The 13,684-nt window shown below is 49.0% G+C and overlaps 1 protein-coding gene across 1 annotated transcript in view; it reads right to left on the reverse strand.

The window, feature by feature from the left end:
- The window catches only part of CHD9 (chromodomain helicase DNA binding protein 9), a 225,627-nt gene extending 212,619 nt beyond the window's left edge, over window positions 1-13,008 (reverse strand). The window contains exon 1 of the mRNA XM_059152717.1: window positions 12,904-13,008. The gene's annotated coding sequence lies outside the window, so the exon portion shown is untranslated. The remainder of the gene's footprint in view (window positions 1-12,903) is intronic.
- Between the last annotated feature and the right edge of the window lie 676 nt (window positions 13,009-13,684).

The following is a 13,684-nucleotide window of genomic DNA, read 5'->3' on the forward strand; positions in this document are numbered from 1 at the left end:
CTGGGATGGAGCCCCATATGGGGCTCCCTGCTCAGTGGGGAGCCTGCTTCTCCCTCTTCCTCTGCTGCTCCCCCTGTTTGTTCTCTCTCCTGCTCTTTGTCAAATAAATAAATAAAACCTTTTTTAAAAAAAAATATTAGGGGCGCCTGGGGGCTCAACGGATTCAAGTCTCTGCCTTCGGCTCGGGTTGTGATCCTGGGGTCCTGGAATCGAGCCCCGCGTGGGGCTCTCTGCTCTGCAGGGAGCCTGCTTCCTCCTCTCCCTCTGCCTGCTTCTTTGCCTACTTGTGATCTCTGTCTGTCAAATAAATAAATAAAATCTTTTAAAAAAAAATCTTAAAAAGAAAGAAGATACACAAATGGTCAATAAGCACATGAAAACATGCTCATGATCTCAGTCATCAGGAAAATGGAAATGAAAACCACATTGAGATCCTATTAGAATGCCTATTATCAACAAAACAAAACAAAACCAGAAAGTAGCAAATTTGACAAGGATGTGGAGAAATAGAAACCTTTGTGCATTGCTGGTGGGAACGTAAAATGGTACAAACACTGTGGAAATGCTATGGCAATTTCCCCCCAAATAAAATAATTACCTTATGATCCAGCAATTTCACTCTAGATATATTCCCAAAAGAACTGAAGGCAGGAATATTTGCATCCTCATCACAGTATTATTCACCATGGCCAAAACGTGGGAGCAACCCAAGTGTCCACGGACAGAGAAATGTATAAACCAGATGCCACATAAGCATACAATAGGAGACTATTCTGTCTTTACAATAGGACATTCTGGGGCGCCTGGGTGGATCAGTGGGTTAAGCCGCTGCCTTCGGCTCAGGTCATGATCTCAGGGTGCTGGGATCGAGTCCCGCATCGGGCTCTCTGCTCAGCGGGGAAACTGCTTCCCTCTGTCTCTCTCTGCCTGCCTCTCCATCTACTTGTGATTTCTCTCTGTCAAATAAATAAATAAATAAAATCTTTAAACAAAAACAAAACAAAAAACAAAGGAGGACATTCTGACACCTGCTACAAACATGGATGAACCTTAGAGACATCATACCCAGCGAAGGAAGCCTGTCACAGAAGAAGAAATACCGCACAATACCGTGGGTACAGGGTACCTAGGGCGCCGTCAAAATCGTAGAGACGGGTAGGAGAGAGATGGGTGTCCGAGGCTGACGGAAGGAGGGATCAGGGAGGAAATGAAAACTAAGGCAACAGTTAAACTCATTGTTTCATGAGTTTCGGAAGACGAAAAAGCTCTAGAGATGGGTGGTGGCTATGGTTGGTTCTACGGACGTGTAAAGGTACTTGATGTCACCGAACTGTACATTTTAAAATGGTTAAAATGGGGGCACCTGCGTGGCTCAGTGGGTTAAGCCGCTGCCTTCGGCTCAGGTCATGATCTCAGGGTCCTGGGATCGAGTCCTGCATCGGGCTCTCCGCTCAGCAGGGAGCCTGCTTCCTCCTCTCTCTCTGCCTGCCTCTCTGCCTACTTGTGGTCTCTCTCTGTCAAATAAATAAATAAAATCTTTAAAAAAAAAATGGTTAAAATGGCCAAGTTTGTGTCATGTATATTTTTGCATAATTAATATATATATTAACCCCCTTCCCTGCTGTGATATGATGAGTGTACACACACACACACACACACACACACACACAAACACACACACGACCCCAGGTCAGCCTCTCGACCTCTGAGAAGTTCTGCCCTCACAGGCTGTCTGTCCAGTTAAGCCCAGTTAGCACCCAGGGTATGTCCTTCCCCCTACGCCCTTTGTCTTGTCGAAACTTACAGAGGTGCAAGTAAGACCACAAGCTGGTGTGGGGAGCCCCTCGTGGGCAGGCGGGACAGAAAGACGGACGGAGATGAGGACTGCTCAGGGAGGACCGTCCCCTTGCTCCCAGGCACTGTCTAAAGGGATAAGGGCTATGAGGCAAGACTGGGTACAGGGGCCCCTCCGTCAGCTGACAGGAAGAGAGGGGACTTCGTGCCTGGCTGTCGGGTGGTGTCACAGAGGAAGTGGTGCTTTAGGGGGCTTGAAAGGAATGAGGATGTGTGTCTGTGTGAACTGGCAGAGGGCATGTCAGATGGGTCGTCTGTCTGTCTGGTATGTGCTGTGACTGAGAGACAGAAGGTGGGAGACGATGCTGGTTCACCAGGAAGAGGAGGTAACGGGGGAGATGGGGGGCCAGGTACTGGAATCTAGGTCACACAGCGCCGTGGTCTTGGAAGGTGAGCATTGGGAAGGCATATTTAGCCTCGGTGTGTAACCTCCGGGGGCCGATCCAGAAGGAATGTGAATGCCAAGCTAACAAGAACAACAAGGTCTGCGCACAGAGGACTTACTAGGCGCCTCTTACTCAATAACCTCACGTGCTAGGTAACAGCATTAGCTCCAGTCTCTGCTGAGAGCGCGGAGGCCCCACCGGCTCAGGGCCTTGCCAAGAGCCCGCCCAGGGCCAGTCAGCGGGAGAACTGGGGCCAGGAACCCAGATCTACGTGGGACTTGAACTCTCATACGTACAAGAAATGGCCGCAGGAGCTGGTTACAAAACACAAATTGCAAGAGTGCCTGGGTGGCTCAGTTGGCTAAGCATTCCTCCTCCTTAGGCTCAGGTTAAGATCTCCTGGTGTGGGGGTGGGGGAGCAGGGGTGGCATTGGGCATGGGCATCCCTGCTCAGCAGGGAGTCTGCTTCTCCCACTTGCATGCTCCCCCCCTCAATAAATAAATAAAATCTTAAAAAAATCCAAACTCACAAATTCCATTCCCAGGGGCCAGAGATAGAATGATCTGAGCAACAAGATAAGGCAGTATTGGATTATAACCCGGAGTACAAAGTAAAACCCATGGGTCCCTGCTATTATTTAAAACAAAACAAAACAAACAAACAAAAAACAAAAAAAGAGAAATGAATAAATGGGAGAAAAGAGTCAAATTACCTGTGCAGAAAAGTTCCAAAAAAGGGCTGTAGATACACTGCCCAAAGAAGGGAGAACAGAATTCCTCAGTCCCTCAAGCGTGCGCTGGGTGTAAGGACTGCCTTCCAAGAGAACAATATGGAACAGGATGGAACAGGACACATGACAGTGAAGACCCCTGACACACACTACCTCAGTTGGATGATTGAGCTTAGGGTCAACAGCGGTAGGTTGTGGTGACATCGGGGGTGCCCGCCATGATGTGACGAAAATGGCTCTTTACCTCTTGAGGCTTTCTTCTCCAAACCCCATGAACTCCAGTCCCATTCTGAGAAAACCATCAGGCAGATTCCACCAGAGGAGTATTCTACCACATACCTGCCCAGTCCTCCTCAAAACTGGGAAGGTCATCAGAAACAAGGAAAATCCGCTCCATCGTCACAGCCAGCAAATACATAAGATGTTGTGACAAGGAAACAGGATACCAGATTCTGGCAGAGGTCTTGGCAAGGAGAAAGGACAGGAGGTAAACACCGAGAAAATCTGAATAAACTATGCACTTCAGTTACTAAGAACGTATTAATATTGGTTTGTTCACTGTAACAAACGTACCATAGCGTTCATCTATGAACCATAGTGTTCATCTCAGTAATGGGGGTACTGGGCGTGGGGTATATGGGAACTCTCTGGGATATCATCTCGGTTTTTCTGTCCATCTAAACTGGTCTGAAAAGGTCTATTAAGAAATGGGCGTGCCTGGGTGGCTTAGTCGGTTAAGCATCTGCCTTAAGCTCAGGTCACGATCCCAGGGTCCTGGGATCGAGTCTCCTGTAGGGCTCCCTGCGGGAGCCTGCTTCTCCCTCTCCTCCTTGTTCCTGTGCTTTCTTTCACTATTTCTGTCTCTCTCTCAAAAAAATAAAATAAAATAAAACAAAATAAAATCCAATCCCCAGGCTGACGCTCAGAAGCCGTGGCCCTCTGATGTGGCTTTGCGCAAGTCTATCAGAGCTGTGAATGAAGCAGGCCCCCTTCCCTGCCTGTTGACCAACCCGAGAGAAGCCGCAGATAGAGCGATATCTTCAGGGTTGGCGAAATCGTTCACACCAAGGACACTGTATGCCTCTCCTCCATCGGACTCCCTGAGGCTAGGGATGGCTCTTCTCTCATCAGACTGGTAGCCTTCCTAGTATAAGAACTAGATCTCGGGACGCCTGGGTGGCTCAGTGGGTTAAGCCGCTGCCTTCGGCTCAGGTCATGATCTCAGAGTCCTGGGATCGAGTCCCGCATCGGGCTCTCTGCTCATCGGAGAGCCTGCTTCCCTCTCTCTCTCTCTGCCTGTCTCTCCATCTACTTGTGATTTCTCTCTGTCAAATAAATAAATAAAATCTTTAAAAAAAAAAAAAAAAAAAAAAAAGAACTAGATCTCCACTCTCAGACTGGGCAGCGCGGCTTCCCCTGAGGCTAGGGCCCAGTTTTCCTCTGGAGGATCTGAAGAAGGCCTCCCGCAGTGGCCCCAGGTGCCACGAATTCTCTGTATGCATTTTGTCTCCCTTTTCGGGAAGTCAAGATTCTTCAGCCAGGAGGGAGGAAAGGCCCTGGACAAAAACGTACTTTTTTTTTTTTTTTAAGATTTTATTTATTTGTCAGGGCGCCTGGGTGGCTCAGTGGGTTAAGCCGCTGCCTTGGGCTCAGGTCATGATCTCGGGGTCCTGGGATTGAGTCCCACATCGGGCTCTCTGCTCTGCAGGGAGCCTGCTTCCTCCTCTCTCTCTCTCTCTGTCTGCCTCTCTGCCTACTTGTGATCTCTCTCTGTCAAATAAATAAATAAAAATCTTTAAAAAATAAAAAAAAAAAATAAAAAAAATTTAAAAAAAGATTTTATTTATTTGTCAAAGAGAGAGTGTGTGCGAGTGAGAGAGCGCACAAGCAGAGAGAGAGGGAAAAGCTGGCTCGCCGCCGAGCAGGGAGCCCCATGTGGGGCTTGATCCCAGGACCCCGGGTCCATGACCCGAACTGAAGGCAGATGCCTAACAGACTGAGCCACACCAGGTGTCCCAAAATGTACATTTCTGAAAGCCGGCGAAAATAGGTCTCCCAACGCTCAGAGGAGCATAACCAAAGCTCGTAACAGCAAACTCAATGATCTCTTGGGTTTGGTGCTCTAGCTGCCTTTCCAGGACCCATCGAGCCTCAGGCATGGACAAGTGATAACAGTACCAACAGTGTAACATGATGATCCTGCCAATTCTAGAACAGAGCTCCCAGAGAGCCGCTTCTCCGCTGCAAGAGGTTATTACTGGCAGGTATACAGCAAGTCACCGCCAAATGTGGGGAGTGTGTATCAGCGGAATCCACACACAGTATCTGTAATTACTGATCTGCGAAAGTTCTTAAGACAGGACAGGATGCGCCTCTGGACAAAGCAGGAAGAGCAAGGTCTGGAAATCAAATCAAGACTTGACAATGAGAAGGAAAAAAAAAAGGCGAATTGTATTAACATAAGCCGAGGAAATATTAGGTAGACAGAGATGGTCAAGCGTGAGGAGCTCAGCAAAAATGATACAAAAGAGAAGTCTTTAGAGTCTATCTTATCTCCCATTGTCCAGAGCATCGGGATTTCTGGAAACTCTTGAGCGTTACAGACAGCTCAGAGGGCCAGAGCCGCCTGGAATCCCCTCTTGATAAGGATCATTTAAAAAAATATTTTATTTGATAAAGACGGTGAGAGGGAGAGAGATCATGGACACGGGGGAAGGGTAGAGGGAGAAGCAGGCTCTCCTCAGAGGAAGGAGCCAAATGCAGGACTCGATCCCAGGACCCTGGGATCATGACCCCAGCCGAAGGCAGACACTTAAACCGACTGAGCCACCCAGGCGCCTTCCTGATAAGGATCTTAAGGTTGGTCCCAGGAGCAGTAGGAAGGCAAAGATTTGGTCACTGATTTCAGTCACGTCCACCATGAGCACAAGGATGAGGGGACTAAGGTCAGCACGGCTGCCACCATGGACCTATCATTCAGCGGATACAAGTCCCTTGGACTGTCCTGGCTATTAAACTCATTCCTCTTGCTTACCTCGTCTTGGGCCTGTGAATACCAACCTTCTCACTAGAATTTGGCTTCCTATGCGGGCTTCCCTACCGATGAAAGAATGTGCTGACAGGCTGACATAAAGTTTTCAGGCTGCCTCGCAGTGCTTGTCCTATTGTGATTTAATATATTTGTGGTCTGGCTTCCCTACCAGGCTCCTGTGAATTTGGTTAGTGTGTCCCTTTTGGCCTGATTAGCTCCATCTCTGGCCTGCAAAGAAAGAGCCTGACCAGCCTCCCACTTCCGCCCCCCACCCCATGATGCTGGCCCTGGGGGGGCTTTCTCTGAGTGACAGTCTCCCTCTGGACAACACTATCTAGCTTCTCTCTGCCTCACCCATCACCCCAATCACAGCCATCCACTCTAAGCCCAGAATGAACTGTAGGGGCCCTTAAAAAAAACAAAAAAAAGGTAGAACAACAAAAACAACTTTGGAAGTTCTGGGACACACAAGAAAAAGGAAGAAAGGGGCCCTCTGCTTGGGGGGAGATGCCGAGAACACACGAGGGTAGAAGCAGAAGGAACTGGCAATATTTAACCCAGAACAGGGAAGATCTGGGAGGGCCAGCAGGTTCTCTGTCATCAGACAGCTGAAGGCCTGCAGGGACAAAAAGGGGACAGATTTGTTCTCTGTCTCAGGGAGACAGATTTCAGCTGGGTGAGAAGGAGGAACCTCTTACGGGAGGTTTCCTCTCCCATCGGTAAGCCAAAATAATAATTTCACTTTATTTTTTCTTTTTTTCCTCTGTCACATTTGTGAGAAGCAGTGTCATCCTGCCATTAAGAACACAAACTGTGGGTGGCCTGGGAAGCTCGGTTGGGATGGCTCAGGTTGGAACCCTGGGATGGAGCCCCGCATCCTTGGGGCTCCCTGCTCAGCGGGGAGCCTGCTGCTCCCTCTCCCTCTGCCCCTCCCCCCAGCTCAAGCTTGAGTGTGCTCGTACCCTCTCAAATAAATAAATAAAATCTTAAAAAAAAAAAAAAAAGTGGAGCAGGACAATCAGGGTTTACTTTCCAGTTCTGTCACTTACTGGCTATGTAACTTTGGGCAAGTTACTGAACTTCCCTATGCCTGTTTTCTCAGCTAATAATAGTACCTGCGTCAAGTAAGACTGAACCCATGCAACTGTGGTGAGAAGTAATTAAATTATGCATTTCCAGGGGCTTCAAATAACGTCAAGTGCCTAGTAAGTGCTCAGTAAACGGCCACTATCATTTTTATCATATTTTTCTTTAAGTAGATGCATTATGCAAATGTATTTTATCTTTTTTTTTTAAAAGATTTTGTTTATTTATTTATTTGACAGACAGAGATCACAAGTAGGCAGAGAGGCAGGCAGAGAGAGAGGAGGAAGCAGGCTCCCTGCCGAGCAGAGAGCCCGATGTGGGGCTCGATCCCAGGACTCTGGGATCATGACCTGAGCTGAAGGCAGAGGCTTTAACCCACTGAGCCACCCAGGCGCCCCGTATTTTATCATTTTTTAAAAAGATTTTTATTTATTTTATTTGACAGATAGAGATCACAAGCAGGCAGAGAGGCAGGCAGAGAGAGAGGGAGGAGGAAGCAGGCTACCTGCTGAGCAGAGAGCCCGATGCGGGGCTCGATCCCCGGACCCTGGGATCATGACCCGAGCCGAAGGCAGAGGCCTTAACCCACTGAGCCACCTAGGCACCCCTATTTTATCATTTTTTAAAGATTTTATTTATGTATTTGAGAAAGACAGCATGAGAGGGGGAGGGGCAGAGGGAGAGAGAGAAGCAGACTCTCCGCAGAGCAGGGAGCCCCAAGGATGTGGTGCTCGATCCCAGGACCCCCAGAACATGACCTGAGCCGATGGCAGATGCTTAACCGACTGAGTCACCTGGGCACCCTTGTATATGTATTTTAAAGAAAATACCTTATATTACAACTGTGAATGTGGAGCCAGAAACACTTGCCCTGTATAGGTGGAAACTGTATGAATAAACAAAACAGTGTTCTTAAATTTTAGCTGACCGCTCTTGTCTGTTCAGTGCCCAGAATTTGAGGACTTCTGTCTTTTCCATAAGAGAGACAAGCCAGTCTAGTCCTTCACTAGACCTCTTTTGTTGACGGTAGTCAGAAGAGAGTCTGGCAAGTTCCAGGAAGTACCAGGCCAGTGTGGCTGGGGCTCCTGGGCTGGGGAGAGACAGCAGCAGGGCACGAGCACAGAGACAGTTTACAAAGCGAACACTTTTCCTAGTCTGAGACTTCATGCCATGCCAGATCATCTCAAGAGGTCCCCAGGGGTATGCGGTGCATGCTTAAAAAACCCAAATCAGAAAACACTTTGTAGGGCACCTGTGCTCATCAGTGCTCCTCTGAGGCCACCTGCAGAGAGTTTCCAGTTGCACCCTTTCCCTCTGAAGGCATTTTCTGGCGGAGAGGGGGGTGGGTGGGAGGTGCGGTGGACCGCGGACAGAGTACAGAAGTGGGGAGGCCTTGAGGAGGCAGGGAAATACCCCCAGCTCCCTAGCCTCTTCAGGGGACACACAACCTCTCCAAGGGTTTCCTGGCGAGACTGAGCCACTGTGCTGGTGCTAACTCACTTACCAACACATCCTTCATTGGTTTTCCTCCTTTCCCAGGGGCCACAGCACTCTCTCCGGGCTCTCTGGGATCACTTCCCCGGTGAAGTCCTGACACTCCAATTTTTTTTTTTTTTTTTAGACTTTTCAAATTTATTTATTTGACAGAGAGAGAGAGAGAGATCACAAGTAGGCCTAGAGAATTGGGAAGCCGACTCCACGATGAGCAGAGAGCCCGATGCGGGGCTCTATCTCAGGACCCTGAGATCATGACCTGAGCCCAAGGCAAAGGCCTAACCCAATGAGCCACCCAGGTGCCCCCTGACACCCAAATTCTTGTCTCATGATCTGGGTTTGGGGAAGTCCCAACTAGGTATAGTTCAAACTTCTAGCAATGGAATGAGTTACCCAGTGAGTGATTTCCATTTTATTGGGGGAACTCAAGAAACAGCTGAGAACAGCAGATGGGGATTCATGGGTCAAGTAAAGATTTAGCTAGATAGACATTTAGTATTCTTATGGCCCTCAGGTCTCATGATTCTAGATAAACAGTCAGCAAACTATAGCCCATGGACCACAGCCTGTTTTTGTGCAACTATGAGCTGAGAATCGTCTTTATATTTTTAAAATTTTTTTTTTTTTTTTTTTAAAGATTTTATTTATTTATTTGACAGAGAGAGATCACAAGTAGGCAGAGAGGCAGGCAGAGAGAGAGAGAGGAGGAAGCAGGCTCCCTGCTGAGCAGAGAGCCCGATGCGGGACTCGATCCCAGGACCCTGAGATCATGACCTGAGCCGAAGGCAGCGGCTTAACCCACTGAGCCACCCAGGCGCCCCTATATTTTTAAAATTTTTTTAAAAAGATTTTATTTATTTAAGAAAGATAGAGAGTGTACAAGCAGGGGAAGGGGCAGAGGGAGATGGAGAAGCAGACTCCTCACTGAGCAAGGAGCCCCGGGATCTTGATCTGAGTTGTAAAGCAGACCCCTAACCAGGTGCCCTACATTTTTAAACATTTTTTAAAAAATCAAAAGAATAATATATTGTGACCCACTAAAGTCATATGAAATCCAAATTTCAGTGTCCATAAATAAAGGTTTACATAAAGTTGTATTGGAACACACTCATTTCCATGCCTTCTAAGGCTGCTGTTCTTCTACAGCCACAGAGGTGAGAAGATGCCACCTGAAACCATATGGTCCACAAAGATCGAAATATTTCCTATCTGGCCCTTTATAGGAAAAGGTTTGCTGAGCCTTGCTTAAGATCGTTGTCCTTCAGGGATAAGAGGCAGACTGAGACTGGCTGCCCCATGGATGCGGAGACCCGTGCCAGACCTAGTATTCTCGGGCTCCTTTGGGTCAGACCTTCACACTTCCTTTTTCTACACTTTTGTGCCCACCCTCACTACTTATTCTGCCCCCGCAGGCAACTGGACTCTGTCATTGAGGCATTAATGGTTTTAGATCAGGACTATTTTTATTTTTAAAGGGCATGAAGACTTTTCTTCTCTACACTCCGTGCACTGTCCCAAGTAGTTTTACCCATGCTTTATGGCTTCTGCAGCACTTATTACGACTCCTCCTCAGGCCAAACCAAATCTCTAGCCCAGGACTATGTTCTAAGGTCTTGGATCAATACTCAGATGTCTGTTCAGCATTACATTAAGAGGGAGATACTAGAGGTCAGATTTGCTGCTTACCAGCTGTGTAACTTTGGATAAGGTATTTAACCACACAGGGCATCAATTTCATCTGTGAGAGGGGGAAACCATCCAGCCCAGGCTGCCAGGACTACTGTGTTAATCGGATGAAATGAGAGCTGCCCACAAAAAACACAGTGCCACCTAGCCCCAGCCTCTGTCTCCAGCTTATTATTATTATTATTATTATTATTATTATTATTATTATTATTGTCGCTGCAATTCTGTTCTCTTTGCCCACTACACTCCCTGCACACTGGCTCTCCTTGAGTTTCCCCACCTTGCCAAGCCATTGGTGACCTCTAGGCCTTTGCACATGCTACTTTCGCTGCCTGAAACACTTTTTCCTCATCCACCCACTCCATCCCTGGCCGCTTCCAACCTTTCTGACACCCAATCTAAGGGAGGCCCTTTCTGTACACCTCTGCACCTTGATTTTTTCATTGCACGTGGGGTGAAGTCTAACTGCAGTCAGTTCTCACTCTTCATAGCAGCTATGTTCTATAAAGTTGCCATGGATATGAAATTAGCAAATACGGAACCATTGCTCCCAGGGAAAAACCTAAAGTTAGGTTTCTGGGAGCCTCTGGTCATATTTTCATCAACAGATCAATACCTAACCTTGTGTTATGTGTGTTTCTATTTAAAGACACCTAATTTAATATACACTGTTGATTTAATCATATTGAACTCACAGCCAAAATCATGACGACTCATGCCTGAACACAGTTTATCAAATACATGTTTTCTCAGTAAGGTATATCACAACCTTCTTAGGCTTAGGAGCACTAGTCAGCACTTGAACGCAATGCTTGGGGGCAATTTCAAACAGAGAAATCACCAAAAGAAAAGAAGTGCACAAAAATGCATAAAACATGGCACAAAATAGACCCCAAAAGGGACACTTGCTTACAGTATGAGAGCTAACACCCGAAGGCAGAGCTTTGCCTTAAGTTAACCTCAGCTCCAGTTTCTGGCCACTCGGCTCATGTCCACGCATGACCACAGAAGCGCTGTGGATATCGATTTGAGGGTTACACGCACATTCTAGCGAGCAGGAGAATTCACATCTACAGAATCTGCGAAAGGTGAGGATCTACTGTACTTTTTCTCAGTTCTCTCATTCATGGGAGTGTGAATTTGCTGAGAGCCCATTGACCTCTCTGTCTTACTCACCATTTTAGGTCTAGCATCTGGGAAGCTGCCTGGCACATAGTAGGCTCTTAATAACGAATAGATCGTGAACAAATGAGCCAATTCAGTGAAAGTGCTTTGTTGTGACAAAGGCAGTGACAGCCATGGTTAATGGAAAATGCACCACGAGCTGCCCTGTGCTAAGTGTTTTCTCTACATTCTCTCAATGAGGGAAAACAGATTACTACTGCACATGGGCCCTAGAGTCAGACTGCCCAGAATCTGCGTAATTATATAACCCTGAGCATGTTCCTTGACCTTTCTGACACCCAGCTTCTTCTACCCATATAGGGGTAATTACAGGACTCTCCCGTGGGCCACGATGGGAAGTCAAAATTGAAAATGCACAGAAAGCACTTAACGCAGCACCTGGACAGGTATACCCTCAGGAAACGTGACCTTTCATTGTTAATAATCCCCACAACAACTCTAAGAGGTTTATACCATCACACCCATTTTGCAGATGGGAAAACTGAAGCCAGGCATGGTTCCATGAATTCCTGAGCTAGCTCCGGGGACTCCCAGCCCATGCTGGTAACCACTTTGCCTGTTATGCAAATACATTATCATTTTTATTATCTACTGGGGGGGGGGCTTACTCTGACTCCTCAGCTGCATTTACTAAAATGAGGGGGGGGTAGCTGAAGAGTTTTCTCTCACATTCCATATCAGTGTATTTCTGTTCCTGGCCCACTTCTGAGTTTAACCCTTTCAGAACCAGCCCAGTTGGTTTGTTATCTTGGCTTTGACAGCTCAAAGGCAGAGGTATTTCCTGCTTCAAAAGCAGGAAGGAGGAGGAGGAGAGGCGGGGAGTGGGGTGGGGAGGTATGAGAAGAAGAAGAATCAGCATTCAGGCTCTGTAACAAACGTTCTCGGGTTTTCTCCAACCTTACATCAAGGGTCCTCAAACTTAATGGCTAATTGCAATCTCCTGGGAAGCTTTTAAATATCCAAATGCCCAGGCCCCAACCCAGACCACTTACATTTGAGTCTGGGGGAGGAGAGGGGGGGGGGCGCTGGTGGTGATGGAACTGGAGGCACTAGCATTTTTTTAGCGCTCCCTAAGGGATCCCAACGTGCCGCCAAGTTTGAGAAGGGTGTCTGGCTCCCATCCGCACCGGGCTGCAAAGCTGGAGTCGCTCTGGGCCTCAGCAACTCTTTTTCTCCTTTTCAGACTTGCCGTTCGGGGAATTCGGGCAGGCTTTCCCGAGGCAGAGGCTAAGCGGAGGACGTCTGTGTGCCGGCGACCTGCTGTTCTGCTCTGCCCCTAGGCCCAGCTTGGAGACCGCGGGGCTCCGGGTCCCCTTTAGGCAACGACACGTGTGGCCGCTCCGACTTCTCCGGTTCTGGGCGCGGACCGCGCGCGGGGCTCGGCAGCCGCCGCGCTGCCCACCCCGACCGCAGAGGCTCGAGGGAAACGCCCGAGGCTCAGGAATCCTACCTTGGCTGCCGCCGCTGCCCTCCAGTCCCCGGAATCCTGGGGCTCGGGTTCGCTCCGCCGCCCGGCTCCGCCGTGGCTTTCGCCCGCGCCCGAGCCCGAGCCCGAGCGGCGCCCACTAGAGCGCAGGCGCCACCTAGCGGGCGCGCGGAGGCGGCGCGGGGGCCGCGGCCAGGGGAGGTGGGAGCGAGCGCGGCCCGGGCGGAAATGCAGCCGGCCTGCCCACGTGGGCGGCGGTCCGGCTCGCCTGCGAGCCTCGCGCGCGCGCGCGCGCGATGTCCCGCCGCCCCCGACCACCTTCCCTCCCCAGAGGGCGCTGGGACCCGAACTTGCTCAACTTCCTCGGGGGAGCACCGGCGGGCCAGCCAGGCCCTGGCTCCTGGTCTGGAAGCCATCCTGGGATTTTTCCTGGCTGCACCCAGGGGGATCTTTCTGTTCAGCCGGCAGCTTTCAGATTACCCCAGTTTGGAGCAGCCTCTTTCTGAAATAATGTGGAAGCATCCGAAGATGCAAGGGACTGGGTTTCTCTCGAGCCCTGGGAGGCCTTTTCCCTCCCACCAATCTTTTCTTCTTCTTGCCACCCCGCCCGCCCACCTCTTTGCCCTCCTTCCTACCTTGTTCCCTCCACTCTCTTTGGCTGAAGTTGATTGGACTCCCCTAGTCAGTGTCAGACCCTATGCGGAGCTGGGAGACACAATCAGGTCCCTTAGGAGCTGGCAAACCAGGTCATCTTTCTCGGCCAGCTGCCGATGGCTTTTTTTTTTTTTTTTTTTTTGGTTGGGGC

The sequence above is a fragment of the Mustela lutreola genome, chromosome 16 (genome assembly GCF_030435805.1).
Source record: "Mustela lutreola isolate mMusLut2 chromosome 16, mMusLut2.pri, whole genome shotgun sequence".
NCBI classification, from domain to species: domain Eukaryota; kingdom Metazoa; phylum Chordata; class Mammalia; order Carnivora; family Mustelidae; genus Mustela; species Mustela lutreola.